The sequence below is a fragment of the Ascaphus truei genome, chromosome 4 (assembly GCF_040206685.1).
Source record: "Ascaphus truei isolate aAscTru1 chromosome 4, aAscTru1.hap1, whole genome shotgun sequence".
Lineage (NCBI taxonomy): Eukaryota > Metazoa > Chordata > Amphibia > Anura > Ascaphidae > Ascaphus > Ascaphus truei.
In genome coordinates this window covers 389,039,995-389,059,553 of record NC_134486.1, presented here as the reverse complement: position 1 = coordinate 389,059,553, position 19,559 = coordinate 389,039,995, and the positions used below count along the sequence as shown (strand labels likewise).

General features: G+C 38.4%; 1 protein-coding gene across 5 annotated transcripts in view; it reads right to left on the bottom strand.

The window, feature by feature from the left end:
* The window catches only part of SUPT3H (SPT3 homolog, SAGA and STAGA complex component), a 577,858-nt gene that overhangs the window by 383,753 nt on the left and 174,546 nt on the right, over positions 1-19,559 (bottom strand). The window contains exon 2 of one of the 5 annotated variants that reach the window (XM_075598555.1): positions 9,543-9,698. The exons of the other annotated variants lie outside the window; for them this stretch is intronic. The gene's annotated coding sequence lies outside the window, so the exon portion shown is untranslated. The remainder of the gene's footprint in view (positions 1-9,542; positions 9,699-19,559) is intronic. 5 annotated transcript variants of the gene reach the window in all.

Here is a 19,559-nt window from a genome sequence, read left to right as displayed (position 1 = left end):
ATAGATGATACCGTTCTGTGGCTAACGAAATGCTTTTATTTTTTGTTAGCCACAGAACGGTATAATCTATTTATTTTTTGATTATTGAAGCTCGGCTAACACGGTACTGATACCTCTACATGTATATATATATATATATATATATATATACATATATATATATATATATATATATACATATATATATATATATATATACATATATATATATACATACATACATATATATATATATATATATATATATATATATATTACATACATACACACACACACACACACACACACACACACAATACCGTTCTGTGGCTAATGAAATGCTTTTATTTGTGCGAGCTTTCGAGATACACTGATCTCTTCTTCCGGCGATGTTACAATGGATAAAGCAAGAAAGGTTTTTACGTAAAAACAGTGCATCCTGGAATGTATCTGTGACATACACTCCCACTCCACACATACACCTTTTCTAAAGCGCAGCATACACTGTGGACACTTTATTAATGTATATTTACACACACACACACACTCTTACATCACTAACATCCAGGGACCCTTTAACACCTTAAGTCATAAATCGCATACAGCACAGGGGGGAAGGATAGGCTTCAGTCACAGATACATTCCAGCATGCACTGTTTTTAAGTAAAAACCTCTCTTGCTTTATCAATTGTAACACCGCCGGAAGAAGAGATCAGTGTATCTCGAAAGCTCGCACAAATAAAAGCATTTTGTTTGCCACAGAACAGTATCGTCTATTCGTTTTTTATTATGAAGCTCGCTAACACGGTCCAGATATACACACACACACACACACACACACACACACACACACACACACACACACACACACACACACCACTTACCTCTGTTTTTGCAGCACCGGACATGGGACAGGTTGCCAGACATCACACACGTATGTTTGACAGCCCTGCCCTAAAGGGGTCGCACATTACCCACATATATGGTCCACAGACAGTAGGGACATTGCAGCCGTGGGTAACAGCTTCTGCCCTGCAGTCAGCGCCTTAATGCCGGCACACTGATGAATACTGTCCCTTACACTGGGAATTAGTGATTAGCACTGGTCATTCGGCAGCACAGGGAGTGAGAAGAAACTACGATCCACCCCAGCAACATCTCCCCTCCCTCTGCCCGGGGTAGAACGGACTGCTGGGGTGCTAAGAGGTTGAGGGCCACAGGTGAAGCCCTGGAGGGTTTTTTATATGGGTTGCAGACAAGTGTAAATCCATTGTGTATGGTAGCACAGAATTCTATTGAAGCAACAGCCGCCAATTTACAAAGTTTATTGTATTTGCAATGAAGTGTAAATGCATCTTATACATTCAGCACTTTCCTTAGCAATGTTAACATACATCTCAAGTTTAGCCCACACTAACAGCAGAGACCAAGTACAGGATGCTGTATTTTTCAGGGACTTTACCTTACCTACAGTAGGAAAGAATGCCGACTTTCAACACAGAAAATTCACAAACGCACTACATTTTAAATTGTTATTCATAAGCAGAAATTTACAGCGTGATCAGGATAAACATGGAAACCTTAAACGCAATGTGTTCCTTCTGCGTTCTGCAAAGCTCACAAGTGAAAAGCCAAACCTGAGGTCATAAAGGATACGCGAAAACAAATCACTGATTAAATGGCCACCCAGCATTTATTCCATCTGTGCAATAACATTTGGTGGTAACTTCTGTTTGTTATTTTTTTAATGTGTTTTTTTCCCTCTAAGTTTTACCCTCCTGAGCCTCTGATTTGCATTGTGTGGCTTTCTTGAGAATGGTAATTGGCTGGGGTTGCTGGAGAAAACAGCCCATGATTTGTCAGTGTGAGTCTCTTGGCTTGTGAAGTAGGGTTGCCAGACGTCCCGTACACACGGGATGGTCCCTTATTCCATCGACTTGTCCCAGAAAGGTCTGTCGGGTCACATAATTATCCCGTACTTTAGAGCCTTGACATGAAATGCCTAAAATGACTGCAATAAAATCTGTCATAGAAACGTAATAGATTTCTGCTCGAGTGTAATAGTTACCTACAGATGTCGTAATACTAAATTATTAAAATAATAAAGTGAGGACACTGACTGGTCATCTCATAGTCCTAATACTATGACCCCCACCCGATAGGCGTCACATTTTCTCCCATCGCTACATGTAAGATCCGTGTGCGTCTTTCCCCGCCCTGCCGAGAGCAGAGATGATAAAAACCACAAGACTAAACCGGTCAAGCAGGACATACCATTCAGCTCGAGGCATTTGCAAATCATGCGTCACTCGTTATGACGTTGCACTTTCACACTGGATTTCGGTGTCCCGTATTATACGAACTTAAATGTGCCAGCCTTATCTTAAAGGAGAAGTCCAAGAGGGCACATATTTTGTTTTTATACATAGGATTGAATCAGGGGGTCATAGGAGCTGAACCCCATTAATTTCAGCTTTGGGGACGCCCTGCTTCCAAAAATACTTACCTCCGACATGGGTGCCAGTATATCTGGACCAATGGGAAGCCGGCACAGATGACGTCACAGCTTCCTATTGGCCAGCAGGCCGAGCGATCTTTGAAAAGTGGACATTACGTAATCCCTGCTAGCGAGCCGGAATGGCTACCGACACCCCCTACAGAGGTCTCTATCTCCGGAAGTAGGGGGTCTCCCTGAAGCTGAAATTAATGGGGTTCAGCCCCTGTTTCAAACCTATGTTTAAAAAAAAACCATGCACTCGAAAAATTGATTTTGATTTCGTGCAGAAAAGAGACAACTGCATATTTACTTGAGACTTATCTTGAAATTTTGTGATTGTATATTCTTCTTACATTCAATTTTTAATTTAACACGGCACATTAAGCTCTCCTTTCTAAACCTTTTCCTGCCAGAGAGGCCTGCCGCGGCATTCCTAAAATAGTGGCGAACGGGTTACATTTTCTGAATAATGGGAGAATAATGGGATGTATTACATTGGCCCCCGTGTGCTCTCAGCAAAGGCAAAACAAAAATGGCATACTTTGTGTGTTCATCATTCCACCACATCAAAGGTCTCACACAGTAGCAAGTACTTATTGGTCACTTCTTAAAAATGAATGTGTTTCTATTTCCTTGCCAGTTAATGCAATTTTAATCTGAGCTGGCTTTTAGTGTTCTTTCCCTTTATCTGTTTGACCAATGGCTCTCTGGCAGCAGAATTCATCGACACCAACCAAAAAAAAAATATATGAATGAACAATTTGCCTGTTGCGATCTCAGCTCAGTGACCGGCCCCTACGAACAACCATGACATCCATGACATTGGGGGCGACATCATAGGGATACCTGGGTGCCACATTGCCCCAAAATTAGTAGGCTATCAAAGGGTTAAACAATCATTTGAAAATATTTCTACTTGGATAAAACATTTTTTTTAAAGGTATTAATTCAATTTAAAAGGGGCAGTCCCGCCTAGGATCAAAGAATCATAGAATGTTGTATTATTTGACGTCAGATAGAACCACTTAGCCCACCTAGTACTTCTATATTGATGACAGTCGTATCTCTCCAGGAATCCTTTATTAATTCCCTTACTGCATTAGCCCGTACCACCACTGATGGGAGGCAATGCCATGCATCTACCACCTTTTCAGTGAAGAAGTCATTCCTGGTATTTACGTGTAACCCGCCCCGCCTTCCAGCCTCAGAGCAGACTTACTGCGAGGTGCTACTAACCCCATACACTATCAAAGGATCCTTGGGTAAATACTACATGTTTTTAATAAAAATCAGGCAAGTATAAAATACTTTTACATCTAGTCTGAAATGTTTCTTTATTTTTCCCAAATCCCAACGGTTACTCTGAAATTAGGAGGCCCGGCTGTCACTGTTGCTCCAACCCAGTAATAAGGCAATAGGGTTCACGAATGCCCTACGTGCCTGAGGGAAAGAAAGTGTCATTTAACCCGCCTTAAAAGCTTCTGGTTACAATGAATACTCGCAAACATTGCTAGAACACTTTCCAAAAAGTATGTAAAAGTTGTTTTTAACGAGGCAAATCAAAGCCGGATTTTTTTGGGATACAATTGGACGCCAATTTGAATCAAGATGGCAGACTGCACTGATTTTAAGCAAAATCATGCAGGATTGCATTTTGTGAATATATATATATATATATATATATATATATATATATATACACACACACACATGTTTCATAGTCTTGGAGCTATGGCTCATACAGATACACAAGCACATCTATTACGATCCATATCTACACAGACACACACACATATGTACAGTATATGTATGTGTGTATATATATATGAATATATATATATATATATATATATATATATATATATATATATATATATATATATATATATTCAATTGAACAAACTTCGTTAAAGTGTAGTTAAGGTTTGTAAGCAAACCCTTAAAAAGTCTGGAAATGTCAATGTTAAGGCGACGCACAACCTTAACTTTCCCATGCTTTGCTGATGTCATCATACTGTACATGACGTCACTGATGACGTCCCTATTGACATGATCCCATCACGTCAGAGAATGGAATCTCATTACACTTTGCTTGCCCACACCTCATCGAGATCAGAGCAAATCAACTCTGCAATGAAATGATGAGAAACAAGTTACAATGCAGCCGTTTGATTTTCAAAAATATAGCTTACCCTACTGCTTTAAAATAAAAATACATTAAATATGTTTCCATTGCACGCATTGTGCACGCAATGTCTTGTATATAATGTATACCTTGTTCATTTATGTAACTGTACTTGTAACCATGTATTATTTGTTTTACTCTGTGCCCAGGACATACTTCAAAACGAGAGGTAACTCTCAATGTATTACTTCCTGGTAAAATACTTTATAAATAAAATAAATAAATAAATAATTAAGAAACTAAAAAAAATGAATTTATAAATCTCAGTATTTTTGGAATTCCCTTGGAACACCAGATACTTTCAGCTAGATACTTATAAATCAGGTATCAGCAATCTAATTTCTATACCTAATGTTATTATATACATATCTATTATTTTAAGCATATTGCAGAACATGAATTTAAGTACCAGTACATGTATTTTTTGGAGATAAAAAAAAATATTTGGTTGTACACCATAGTGGTAAAAATGGTACCTTCTCATGTAAAATATGATATTTCTAAAAAATAAAAAAATAAATCAGTGATTGCTCTAAATACTTTTGTGCACATTGTACATGTAATATACAGTAATACGTCTGCGGCAAGCAGAAGGAATCCATTACATATTACATACAGAAGGAATCCATTACATATTAATTACATGCAGAAGGAATCCATTACAAATTACATGCAGAAGGAATCCATTACATATTACATGCAGAAGGAATCCATTACATATTACATGCAGAAGGAAACCATTACATATTACATGCAGAAGAAAGCCATTACATATTACATGCAGAAGAAAGCCATTACATATTACATGCAGAAGAAAGCCATTATATATTACATGCAGAAGAAAGCCATTACATATTACATGCAGAAGAAAGCCATTACATATTACATGCAGAAGGAATCTATTACATATTACATGCAGAAGGAATCCATTACATATTACATGCAGAAGGAATCCATTACATATTATATGCAGAAGAAAGCCATTATACAGTGTATACAATATGATCCACTAAATATCTTAAAACACAGTACAGCATATTTTTATACACACACACACACACACACACAAATAAAAATCAGAGGAATCATATTTAACAAAAATCATCAATTCAAAGTCCTCAGCAATATATACAAATCTTAATTAAGAAAAATATCTCCAGAATGAGTTGTAATTATCAACATCTTCAGGATTAGTATATGTTGGAAGTGCAATAACCGTGTGGCGTACCTGTACTCATTAGGAGAATATCTTCCCCAGGATACAGCAGGTGTGCAGTGTCTTCTTGTGGTTTAGCAATAAAGGTGCAAGTGAAATCGTCATGAGGAATCCCAAAAAAAGCTTCTCTTAATATATCGTTGTGTATTAGCAACAAAATGAAAAAGCAGCCCGACTGATGATGTGCACGCGTACTCTGATACACAGAGAGCTCATTTTAAAACACGCTCACAAAACTGCATTGAATCATCTAGTGCAGGGCAGGGCAACGCCAGTCTTCTGGGGTCGCCTACAGTCATTCTGATGGAACCACTGATTGCGCCACCTATGCTGAAGCAGGGATATCTTGAAAACCTGACCTGGTGGTGGCCCTGGAAGAATGGAGTTGGCCACCCCCGATCTAGTGACATCTCCATGTTTTACATATAGAAAATATAGTAATATATCCTCACTGACTATTCATCGTATCCGAAAACCCACAAAACAAGGATAATTGGTTTAAAACGACCCCATCCGGTAATTAGAAGTGTGGCCCCTGTAATCAATGTCAGTCAGTCAATGACCGAGTCATTTAATCACCCATACTCGGATACAACGATTACAATCAATTTACAAATTGTTAATCTACATATATGATATATTTACTTCTATGCCCATGTTCAATATGTTATGTTCGCTGTGTCATGGGACTGTTAAAGGAATGGACCAGTCAACAGAAATGTAGTATTAGAGGCACAGAAAAAGTTAAAGAACATTAATTTCTTTAATGCCGGACACTCGTCCCGGAGTCGGCTGAAATGTATATGTATATACAAGGAATATAAAAGGGAATCTGAAAGGAGACAGGCTAAAGATGTCATCACACAGATGCAGTGGCTGCAAGAATTGTTTGCTAAAAATGGTCTAAATATAGATGGCGATATTTCCTTGTAATGGTGATATTTTCTGTCGTACAGTGTGGCCAGCTCCCGTCATCAATTACTGATATATTATGTCATGTAGAACAGCTTTTTAAATAGCAGGCAACAGGAAACTGTAAGAAACTCTCAAACCGGTTATTCTACATTTATCATTTTCTTGCTAAAACACAACGATATATTAACAGAAGCTGCGGCGGTTTTGTTGAATTCCTCATGACTATTTAACTTGCACCTTTATTGCTAAACCACAAGACGACACTGCACACCTGCTCCTATCCTGGGGAAGATATTCCCCTAATGAGTACAGGTACGCCACACAGTTATTGCACTTCCAACATATATTAATCCTGAAGACTGATGATAACAAGTCATTCATGAGATAGTACAACAATGACCAAAATATATATGTAATGCACATATTTATTAGAATATTAAATGTGTGTATCTTTAACATGAAAACCATATCAAACATCATGGCTGAGTGACAAACACACTAAACGATGTCTAGGTAATTGCCAATTACCCTGGGCTGTCACAAAATAACACTTCTCCTTCTGTCCGTAGCTATCTACGGAGGAACAGCGGGGATGAAACATTTAATTGTGCCCTAATGGTGCTTTTCAAACAGGAATAGACAAAATGCTGTCTTCAGAAGGACTCCTGCCATTCTAAAAATACTGTCCCACAGCTGTTTAAAATTTATTTTTTTAGACCATAGCAACACTGTTTGGTTGTTTCCAATTTCTGAAACCACAAATAGTAAAAGTGTACTCAGTCTGCAGCAAACATAAATAGCAAATGCACGCTTCAGCACTTTTAAAAGGATATGGAAATTGGCAACAAAAATGCAGTTCATGTTGAAAATTTACGAGGGCCCTGCCATATTTCTAGAGAAATACAATCAGGTAAAAATTAGGAAGATCTCTACCAGCTGGGTGGCATTTTTGGGTTTTTATACTTATATTTTTCCTAACTGAAAGACTCTCATTATACACTTTCTGGCACTTGATAAAATAGACCAATGGTACCTTTGCTAAAACCACAGTTTCTTTGGTTATGTTTAGCATTACACAAACATCTTTCACCTTAGATATCCTTTTGAATTAGAATGTTTTATTTCAAATATTTCAAGGCACGTTACAGAAGCTTTTGCTAAATTAATCTCTTTTAAAGCTTAAAGGCTTGTTGCACAGATTATGTTCAGCGTATCATTTCTCCGCATATTCCCCAAGCAGCATCCATCACTGCTACTCAGATAACCAGTGTTTTGGACATGCATAGGCTTACATTTTATTTATTTTTTTATCCCAAAACATATTCAGGACGTCCACATCCTCATCTAATTTTTCTCCTACAGTAAAATAAAAAAAAAAATTCTCCAAAACACGTTGGAAGCAGACTCCGTGTTTATATCACTTTATCATTCTTAGTATGACCGCTTCAAGAACGCGAGAATATATATTCTGTTCCAGAGCTCTATGGAATGATCATTTCATCTGCTGCCCAGGGAAACTCAGACATTACAGTTCCCCATCATTTTCTGGGTCCCTTTAGTCATATCTGATCAATATTTGATTTGAGGTTTCAAGCTAAGGGAGTCAATATTTTTTTCATAAATTAGATATATATTTATATATTGTTATAAGTTTGATATATCAATATTTCTAAGCAATAAGTAAAGAATATTAATAGCAAATAGTTCTTATACACACTCCTTGGGTTTACAGTAATAATTTGAGGATTTCTTATTTGGGGCAGTATCTGCCGTTTTAATGCATTCAATAGGAATGTGTATAAAGCTTTTATAGAGCACATTCACAGGTCCATGAACCGGTCTTTCCCCATTATCTCTTAGTATACAATGATTTCATTGCAGCCAGGGATTCTGGGTAATGACATGCAAATGAACATTCAGTGTGTCACGTTTGGCTTCTTATCCATTTTAACATGGATCCCTATAAGCGTATGTCTTCAGTTTTTAGGGATCCTATATTAAAATGGATAAGCAAAAAAAAATTCAAGCTAGCCCTGTATTATAAAACGTAAACCACAGCCATTTCAACGAAATACACGCCATGGTTGTTTGTAACTGTCCCCAATGGTCACTGCAGAAAATCAGAATAAAAAAATGTGTTTACAAATCAACAGTGCAATGCAATGAACGATCAATATAATCCTGTATGCCAAGGAAGACAGAATACATTTCAGAGATATGTAGGCAGTAGGAGCGGTCTAGGGACAACATCAATGCTTTTGGGAACTCAAAAGGGTTCACGTGCATTAGCTTCTTTAGTCTCCATGTGCCCCAGACATTGACAAATCGATTAGAAGATCTACCGTACTGTATGTGGCAGGGATTTGTGTCTGACCATTTTAAAGCACAGCACTGTGAACCCTACAGTATCATACAGGTAAAACAGTGTCTCGTTATTCAATGCACACTGGCTAATGAGTATCGGCGTGGGTGCAATATGGTGCATTTAAAAGGTACAGACACATGTTCGGTGTCCGGCTCTGCCAGCGATTATTCAAGGTGTGAACGTGTTGAGCAGGCCTTTCATTTGCAGATGCCAGAAGCAAAACTGTTGCCGAACCCTAGTTCATCATGTGAATTCCATCATTCATCGAGCGCATCACTTCGAGCCACCGTTAATCAAAATGGCGGCTTCCTTACACCGTGCCTCTGACACACGTGGAAGCAGAGATGAACACAGACCTTAAAGCAGTGATTTTTCTTTTTCTTACCTGAACTGGGGACTCCCATGGAGCTAATCCGTGGTCCTCCAACGTCTGGGGACCAACCCAGGTCCTGAGCACTCCTTTTCCAAATGTTACTTTTATTTATGATGTTCTTATTCAGCCTTTTGTTACTGCTGCAAGGCGCTATGTACATTTATGGCGCTACATAAATAAAGATATACATACATTATCTATATATATTTATTTACATTATCCTTCTTAGGGTGGTAATTACACAAGCGCCCGTTCTTGGTCGTTTCCGGCCGAATATCCCCATTGACTTCCATTAGGACAAAAATGTCCCACACAGCAGCTTCGGAGTAACAGAATGCACCCCTTCGACGTGCTTCAGTATGATACATTGCACCTAACTGCAGAGAAATGAACAGGGGGCAGACTGTCCCAGGGTTATCCCAAAACTCTCTGGGCTAGAGGCTGAGCAGCCCTGTATTAGAATAGGAGCCCCTCATATTTCCTTTCCTATTGTCTGATTTTGCTGCGCTTAATGTATTTTTATAATTCCCTGTACTGTATTCTTTGTGAAGCGCCAAGTATACTGTGGACACAATATAAAGACATACAATACAATACTCCAGCTCCTGCTATTTGTACACTGTATATGTGCCCCATGTGTTTAAAGCCTGATTTTGCCCTAAATTTATGCCAAAAGCCACATTTTAAACATGCTTCTTTCAGCATCAATATAGGTTTAGCAATTATGATGCTGAAAGAAGAATGTTTCCACTGTGGCACTGGCTTTTGGCATCAATTTTAGGGCAAAATCAGGCTTCAAACACATGCAATTTTAGTTAATTTACTATTATTATCGTTTATTTGTAAAGAACCAACATATTCTGCGGGGTGGTACAACGGGGTGGAAAGTTACGTATGTTACATAAACAGTTACATAGAGGTGAGGACAGGCATGCACAGATACAAAGAGGTCCTAAGGGCCCTGCCCGTGACAACGGGGGACAGTGCTGGACGGCAGGAGGGGATCCCGCAGCATCCAGAGGAGAAAACCAATGGAGCTCCCACAACCCAGAGCGGCTGATCCGCCGGGTTTCATCACGAGTGCCATTCCAAATGCCATAGCGGCCCACCCCATGTATTAGACCCTTCTACCCCACACATGCCTGCTACTGCATTTAAATGCGGTGTAACATCTTCCGGATTTCATCTCAATATGAATTCATCTACTGAAAAGAAAAATCCACTTTTTGGAATTTTAAACAAGGTTTTTCTACTTAGAAAAGTAAAGTATGTAAATGTAAGGCTCCCTGTAGATCAGGGGTTCTCAACTCCAGTCCTCAAGACCCCCCCCCCCCCCCCCCTTCCATAGGTCAGGTTTTCAGGAATATCCCTGCTTCAGCACAGGTATCTCAATCAACTGCGCAGTCTTTGCCTGAGCCATCCTGTGCTGCAGCAGAAATACCCTGAAAACCTGACCTGTTGGTGGGTCTTGAGGACAGGTATTGCAACCCCCCCTGCGTAGATAATTAAACAAATAAGCATAGCACTTTAGCACAGGGTTTATGGCTTCCTGCAGCATAAAACTCTATTTTTCCATACTGCCATTCAGAGACATCTATTTGTTACGGTGGGGGGGGGGGGGGGGGGGGAGGGGAGGGGGGGAGTGAGTGGCATTTATTGACACATATACAGAGAATAATATAATGTGCTTAGTTATTTTAAAATGTCTTCAAAAGGTCAGAAAAGGAGAAATACAGATCAGACTGCTGTCAGTGTTTTCTTTCTGCATATTCTTTTATGCTCTTACACGGACCCCTGGGATGCAATTGTATATCAATCTGAGATAGTTTGTATGTAAGAGCAGCACATTTTGAGTACACATTGTGGAAAGCAACACATGGCCTCCAAAAAAAATTACATTATTTTTTTAAAAAGCAGGAAAGAAGTACACATTTGTTTCAACCGTGGTCAATGTGTCTTAAAAAGAGGTCTGATTTATATTTATGTATATTAAGAATGTATTGAGCTCAGAGGCAGGCATTATGAACTATAATTTTTTTATATATATATAAATTATAATATATATATATAATATAATATTATTATTATTATTTTTTTTAAACTACAAAAACAGAATGGGAGAGAGACTTTAAAAAAAAATTTTTAGAAATGTTATTTTGCAAATCTGGTTATTCTACACTATATATATATATATATATATATATATATTTGCAATATAGCATTTCTAAAAACATTTTTAAAAAAATCTCTCAACCATTCTGTTTTTGCAGTTTAAAAAAATAAATATATATATATTTTTTTTAAACTAAAAAACAGAAAAAATAAATATGTATAATATTATTATTATTTTTTTAACTACAAAAACAGAATGGGAGAGAGACTTTAAAAAAAATGTTTTTAGAAATGTTATTTTGCTCTATATATATATATATATATAGAGCAAAATAACATTTCTAAAAACATTTTTTTTAAAGTCTCTCTCCCATTCTGTTTTTGTAGTTAAAAAAATAATAATAATATTATGTACATCGTACATAGTTTGTATGTAAGAGCAGAACATTTTGAGTACACATTGTGGAAAGCAACACATGGCCTCCAAAAAAAATTACATTATTTTTTTAAAAAGCAGGAAAGAAGTGCATAGTGCATCTTTAGCACAGTAGAATCTCCCTATTTTCTGTTTTTTGCTGGTATTCCCCCGTGAGTCTTGAGTGGCTGTTGCTATTGCTGTAGCCCTTGCCACGGCTAGAGAGAGCCCACCCTTTGCTCGGTCGCTACACTTCCGGTTCCGGGTCAGGGACCCTGTGTGACTGAAGCAGTGTGTTGCAGTCAGGACGGGGGTAACCAAATAGTTGCAGATCAGATTCCTGTGGGAGTATCTACATGCTGCTGTTTTACTAATTGTAAGTAATTCTGTGCTTCTGTTGTTGTAATAAATTGAACCTATCTCACCCTGGTTTTTTCTTTCTCTGCGCTCCACCTCCCATCTCTTTTTTGCATTTTGGACTGTATCTGGCCGGCTGATCACCGGAGGGAGAGGGAGCAGCGGGAGAGGAGACCTTCCAGAAGAATCTCCCTTAGGATCCCAGACGAGCGCGATTTCCATATTCAAGAACTGTGGTATTTTTTCATGCAAGCATATTTAGTGGTTCCATTAAATGGACAAAATTATATGTCTCCTATCCTAAACCCGGGGATATAGCCTTGCATTAATGTGTAGTTGATTGGTATCTTATCATTTCACACACTGCATTCGCACTGTACCAGACAGACTTTTACCACATTCATTTCCAAAATAAAATATAAGCCCTGGAGTTGGGAATAAACTCTGCACATAGCAAACACACAAGCGCTGTCTTCCACGGGAAATCGTCATCTCCATGCTTAATTTGATCTATCATAATTAAGAGAATTCATAGGCGCAGAAACAGAGGGATGTTGAAACAAGTAAAATTCAACAAATACAGCACGCACATCTCTCATAATACATACATAGATATATAAATAAAAATATATATACATATAAAACCTCTCACTGACTGCCCCACGCCTCTGGAATGCCCTTCCCCCCAATATCCAACTAGCACCCTCTCTATCCACCTTTAACACCCACCTAAAAAACACACCGCATAGGAGTAGCCCCGTAGCTGATACTTTACACCGCATAAAGCTTGGCTCCCTGCAGACGCACTTACCAGAGTACCCTCCTACTGCCACTGTGCCTTCTTCCTATCAATTAGATTGTAAGCTCTTGTTACTTTTATGTCTGAAGCACTTCTCATTATGTGTTATATTATTTGTTATTTATATGATGGTCACGTGTATTACTGCTGTGAAGCGCTATGTACATTAATGGCGCTACATACATAAAGACATACATACCAGTTTTTTTAAGAGGGGGGAAAACAAAAAGCATTTCACAAATAGCCGTTTTAAAATCGTTCAGTAATACTTTTCAACGTCGCCTCTCATTGACCAGGTTGCTTAAAAAAAAAAAAAAAAAGAATCGTGTAAGCCCCATGAATTCACTATTAAACATTAAAAAATAATCAGCTTTTCATCAACTAGAACTATAAACTACAAAATAAGTGTAATACAACAAATTGAAGAATTCAGCAAAGCAGATGTAACATAATTCTAGTGTACCAAAAGGCTTTACCTAAACGCAAACACAGTTTAGCATTTATACTCGCTCCAAAAAGTGCAATACTGAAGGCTCCAGTCATTCAAGGTGACAACCTGGCCAAGGAATCTTAAAATTAGGTGATAATACGACTAGGTTTCTGAATAAAAATAAGTTAGCTCTAATTACAAGATATTCCTTCTCGCTGGTTTTGATTAAATGAGTCATACAGAAGTATGTGGACGAAGAACAGTAAAACCTAATGACGGGAACATCAAAGTAACCCAAATTTATTACCAGAGATGGCGTAGGATAAAAAAAAAAAAGAAAAAAATTCTAAAATGTTAATGGTCTCCTGCTGCCTACCACAGTGTAAATCCATTGCCTTGGTGTGTCCTACTAACACCAGATATTACGAAATGATTTATAACATGCAAAGATAAATCGAGGCTTTCTGCAATTAAACAGAAGCTGCCATGTGGGGAATATGAAGGTTATTTTTCAGTAGCATCCCATGTAAAACCGAGCTCTTCTATTTCGGAGCAGCACAGAGACTCTTTCATGAGCATTTCATTTATCTACAGGGGAAAGAAAGATGTGTGGTCTTCACCCGGCTCTTCAAAGATGGTGTGAAATTCAGTCAGAACGTTTTCACGGTGACCTCTCCTCTCAATTAAACTTGCAGGGTGTGAGCGCCATTCAAAAAAAATGTATCTTCTAGGTAGTTGTGAGGTACTGCCCTAAACAATTTAACAGGCAAAATTTATTTGTGTCTGGAATTTATCAATAAGTGCCAGATTTTTACGTTTATGCAGAATTTCTATTAGTTCTGTTTTTTATGTCCATGACTGAACTTCATTTCAGTAAACAAAGATGCCCAATGGAGACAAATGATTCCTTTAATTTGAGCCAACGTTTTATAGTGTGCGCGCGTGTAAATGTGCATATATTATCATCTTCAGCCCTTGTTGATCCACTGCTGGATGAAAGCCTCCCCAATAATCTTCCATATATTGCCGTTACAAGCCTCTCTTCTCCACGTCGTTTCTACACATTTTCTGATTTCATCCTCCCATATTACTTTTGGTCGTCGACTTGGTCTCTTACTTTTCCTTGGAATCCAGTTGAGTATTCTTTTTGTCAAAGAATTGGTCATGATCTCTTGTGATATGTCCAGCCCACTGCCATTTTTAATTGCTTTACCCTTGTGATGAAACACACTTGTTTTTATTTTATTTTTGTAACTCATTCATTCTCTCTCCTCTCTTGGTGTAACATTCCATGTAGATCTCTCCCTACGTCTTTGAGCCATCTGAAGTTTCTGAATTCTCTTTGAATTTAGGGTCCAAATTTCACATCCACAAGTTAGCACAGGCAGGATATACTGCTCGAACACTTTCCTTTCGAGGCATAGTGCAAGGTTCCCATGCAATCGTCTTGTTTCGTCCAAATGCGCTCCATACCCTCTTCATTCTCTTACTGATTTCATTAGAAAGGCTCCCATCCATTGCTACAGTACCTGCTGGCCAAGGTAGACACAGTTCATTTGTTTTCTTCTAGTTCTATTCCATTTATTTCGATACATTTGTTGATCACTTTGGTCTTGCGAAGATTCATATGGAGGCCACATTCTTACTTGCTTTGGAGAGTGCTCCGATTTGTGGTGAAGGTCTTCTGGACTTGTAGCAAAAATAACAATGTCATCTGCAAATCATACAGTAGGTCACTCAATTACTCGGTTGATTTGTATTCCCTTTTCCTCTCAATTTTATGTCTTGCACAATTCTTCGTGCTGTTGTGAATAGCTGCGGTGACATGGCGTCTCCCTGCCGCACTGCTTTGCTGATCCTTAGCTTGCTTGTATCTTCATGTAATCCAATAGTTAACGTTTGTGTTTGAACATTCTCATAAATGTTACTTATAATATCAACGTTTTTTCTTAATGCCTTTAAAATGGACAAAATAAAATGCTCTTTCATAATCTACGCATCCTCAGCTAGCGGAGTGGTAGATCGTATTCATTACACACGCACCAAAAAAAAGGATAAGCGTAAAAAATAGGGACAAAGAAAAACAACAATGTGCAGATGTTCTTATTGTGAGTAAAATAAAATCAAGTGTACTGATAACACACACACACACACACACACACACACACACACACACACACACACACACACACACACACACAGGTGAATCACTCTACAGGATGTATTAAGGTGAAGCAAATACAAAATCTAGTCTTCGTGGATCAAGATGAGTTAGGAGTAACTCCTAAAATAAGGAGCATAACATAGCGTGATACTAGTGTAAAAAGGTACACCGCGCAGTTAAAATCACACTTTCAGGAATTCTGCAAACATAATAGAAACCGACAGCACAGTCTTTGGCCGCGACTCCCACTGTAGTCTCGCTGGTTGGATCCAACTAGGAAATGCCAAGACAGCGTGCGGAGAACCCTCCTCTGCGACCGGTATTGTTTGGTCATGCAGCAATGCATTCTCTAGTTCTGCATGATGGCTCATTGTAATAGATTGTATTATGGCTTTCCCTCCTTAACGTGTTAACAGGTTGAATGGTGACTGCTGCATCTGTATCTGGAATGTACAATTGGAAGGGTTACATTTAAACTGTTGCTAGGTCTCTTTGATTTTCATTTTGCATGTCCTCTCCTCCAAAAGGTGGGATGAATCTCCACCACTCACTGATCCAGAAGGTTAATCTATACAATTTAACCTATACAGGGGATAATTCTTGTCACATACGGCACCCAGCTAGCACGCGACCTGCATACGGGACAAGGGTTAATATTCACGTCCGCAAGTGCTCCCACTTTTCACCTCCACAAAGGTCCGTCAAATGGACAATATCTCCTCTACTGGATCCAGGATCAATACACAACCCGCAAGCTGCCCCGCCCTTCACTTCAGCAAAGGTCCCTCAAATGAGTTGTATCACTCCTCAATCTGTCCCAATATACCACCGCCACGAACAGCACACAAGAGAGCACATGACTTAGATATGCAACCAGGGTTAATACACACGGCTACTCACGTACTTGTCCAAAGCACTCCTCTGGTGAGGATCTTAATCATCCGGTCCTTAGACACTGTTCTAGTTGTCCAAAGGGAGGAATGGAGAACTTTACTTTCCAGGGTATTGAATTTGTACCACCCTTACCCAGAGGAGGGAACAGAACTAAAGTTCTAGATCAGCGTGAAGCTTTCTGGATCTTTACCTTGAGGACCAGAACTCCCCTTGGTCTGAATAAAGATAGGGAACTCACTGATTTTCTATAGTATTGTGTTCAACAGTCAGACAGTTGTTCTTATTTGTTCACTTTATATAAGAACATTATTAGTTGGAATATCATCATTACTTCCTGTCCACTGTTTGATTTTGTTATATGAGCTAATTATCTATGTCCATATTGGACTTTTCATAATAGGTTATATGTGTAATTCATAACTGATATACATGGAGGATACAAATAATTAATTTGATATATTTTTTTGCTCCTTGAGTTTATATTGATATATTTTTGCTCTTTGCTCCCTGTATATTTACACGTATATATCTTTATATGAAATTAGGATTTTGCATGCATTTTTTATGCATAGACCCTGTTCATTGATCTTGAGTAACCAATTGATGTGTAGATTTTTTTTAATTCTTATATATCAAATTTGTGGTTTATACAGATTTCATTATTAGATATATTTTTTGTAAATTTACACTCATTTCTACCTCAGACCTTTATTTTTGGTCTTCATGTTACATTCTAAAGGTGAAATCAAGGGTCACTATTTATTCAATGCCAGAATTATATGAATGCTTGTCTGCTACAGTAATGCTTTTTATATGTGCATCTACCTTTATATATTCATACAGTATTGGTGGCTTACAATTAATTTACAGTAGATTACTCTCAGCTATTCTGGCAAGGTTAAGCATACGTTTTTAATTTGCTTTATTTACTTTTTAACATTGAAGTTTGTTTTTGTCAATTAATAAAGTTTCTCATATTGAATTCTAGTCAGGTGATATTCAGGGCCAATAGGGAGAGACGTTGCGTCAGCGCGACTCCATTCTGAGTCACGGGGCGATGACGTAATTCCCGCCAATGAATGGCGCCAAAAGGTTATTTTAAAGATGTGTGCTCTGTTTGTACCCTACACCTTGATAATGTGCTTTGCGCGAAACGCGTAGGTGTGTTTTTTCACCCTTGCAAATTGTGGGCTAACACAATAAACACATCTTTGTTTGGAGTTTGCTTTGGAAGATTTTATTTTTCAATCTATGGACCCACTGCTGTTGGTGCGTGTTATACCCTTACCCACCTCAGTACTGGGGACTGGCCAGGTCTGCGGGCAGTCAAGCGTTACAATCTCTCAACCAATCACAAACTCCTCTGGTGAGATCTGATTATTATAATACTTGCCCAGACTTAAATACAATTCTTTCCCATTGAACCCAACCTAAGCCCAGCCCATCGTAAATCAGCGGCGAGATTGACAGTTTTACGACAGAGTAAAGCACATCCCACCAAATGACGTTTACAATATCTAAATGTACTCATAACTTCACTTCTGTAATACTTACACACACGTGAAACATCAATACGTTCAGGCACTCATGGCGAGCACAATAAGACTAAATATAACATATAGAATAGAATAAATATTCCCTACTTCTCAAACTTGTTCTCTCTGCTACCTTTGAAACGGTTAATCACGCTCTTCTTCATATTCTAAACTCTCTTGGTATCCGCAACAAATCTCTATCCTGGTTATCATCTTACCTCTCCCATCGCACATAAAATGTCTCTGAATCCAACATGTCTGTCTTCTGTTGATCTGTCTGTTGGTATACTGCAGGGCTCTGTTCTGGGACGTCTCCTTTTCTCTCTCTATACCCTATGACTTGGTAACTTCATCAACTCTTTTGGCCTTATGTATCATATCTATGCAGATGATACGCAGATAAATCTATCTGCCCCTACCCTCACACTTGCAATCAGTCCCAAGTCTCTGATTCAAAAAGAGTGATTAAGGCGCTCCTCTATGAGGCAATGAACAATATGAAAATGAATACAATATAAAAATAATAATGAAACAATATTATTGTGCTCTCTTATATTAATCATGCAAATGTGTTAATAAAACATAAGTGATATAAATCGCAGCTCAACCCTTTTGAGAAGGTCCAATTCTCCTTAGGTAGATTTCCAAAGACAGGTTTGGGGAGCGCAGATTTCACCATATGTGGAAAAAATATGAAAATATATGGTGTAGTTGTTTTTTTAAATGGGAGACATCTTGGTATTAACAGAAATGGGGACTCACACTTTCCCAGTGATTACACAGCAGTGGGTATCGATATTGATTTCAGCTCAGGTGAACTCAACGTAGTAATCCTCGGTGCAAAACTGAAAATCACACTCTTAGTGCAACAATGTATGCTCTATGGATATATTGTATTTTGATGAATAGTATCACACTTACATTTTAACAATGTGGCATGTACACATAATAATTAAAGGTGGCACGATTCCTCTGGTCTCTCCGACTGCTTCACGTCACTTCCGGCGATCGTCCGCGTCACTTCCGGTCACGGATGATCCCGTTTTTCGGAGCCGTAGGTGCCGGAGATACCCACTGCTGTTTAATCACTGGGAAAGTGCGAGTCCCCATTTCTGTTAATACCAAGATGTCTCCCATTTAAAAAACAACTACACCATCTATTTTCATATTTTTTCCACATATGGTGAAATCTGCGCTCCCCAAACCTGTCTTTGGAAATCCAGGTCTCTGATGCCTCCTAGCTATATCTTCGTGGATGGTGTTCCATCGCCTTAAACTTAATACAGTACGCCTAAAAACGGAGCTCCTCATATTTCCCCCTAA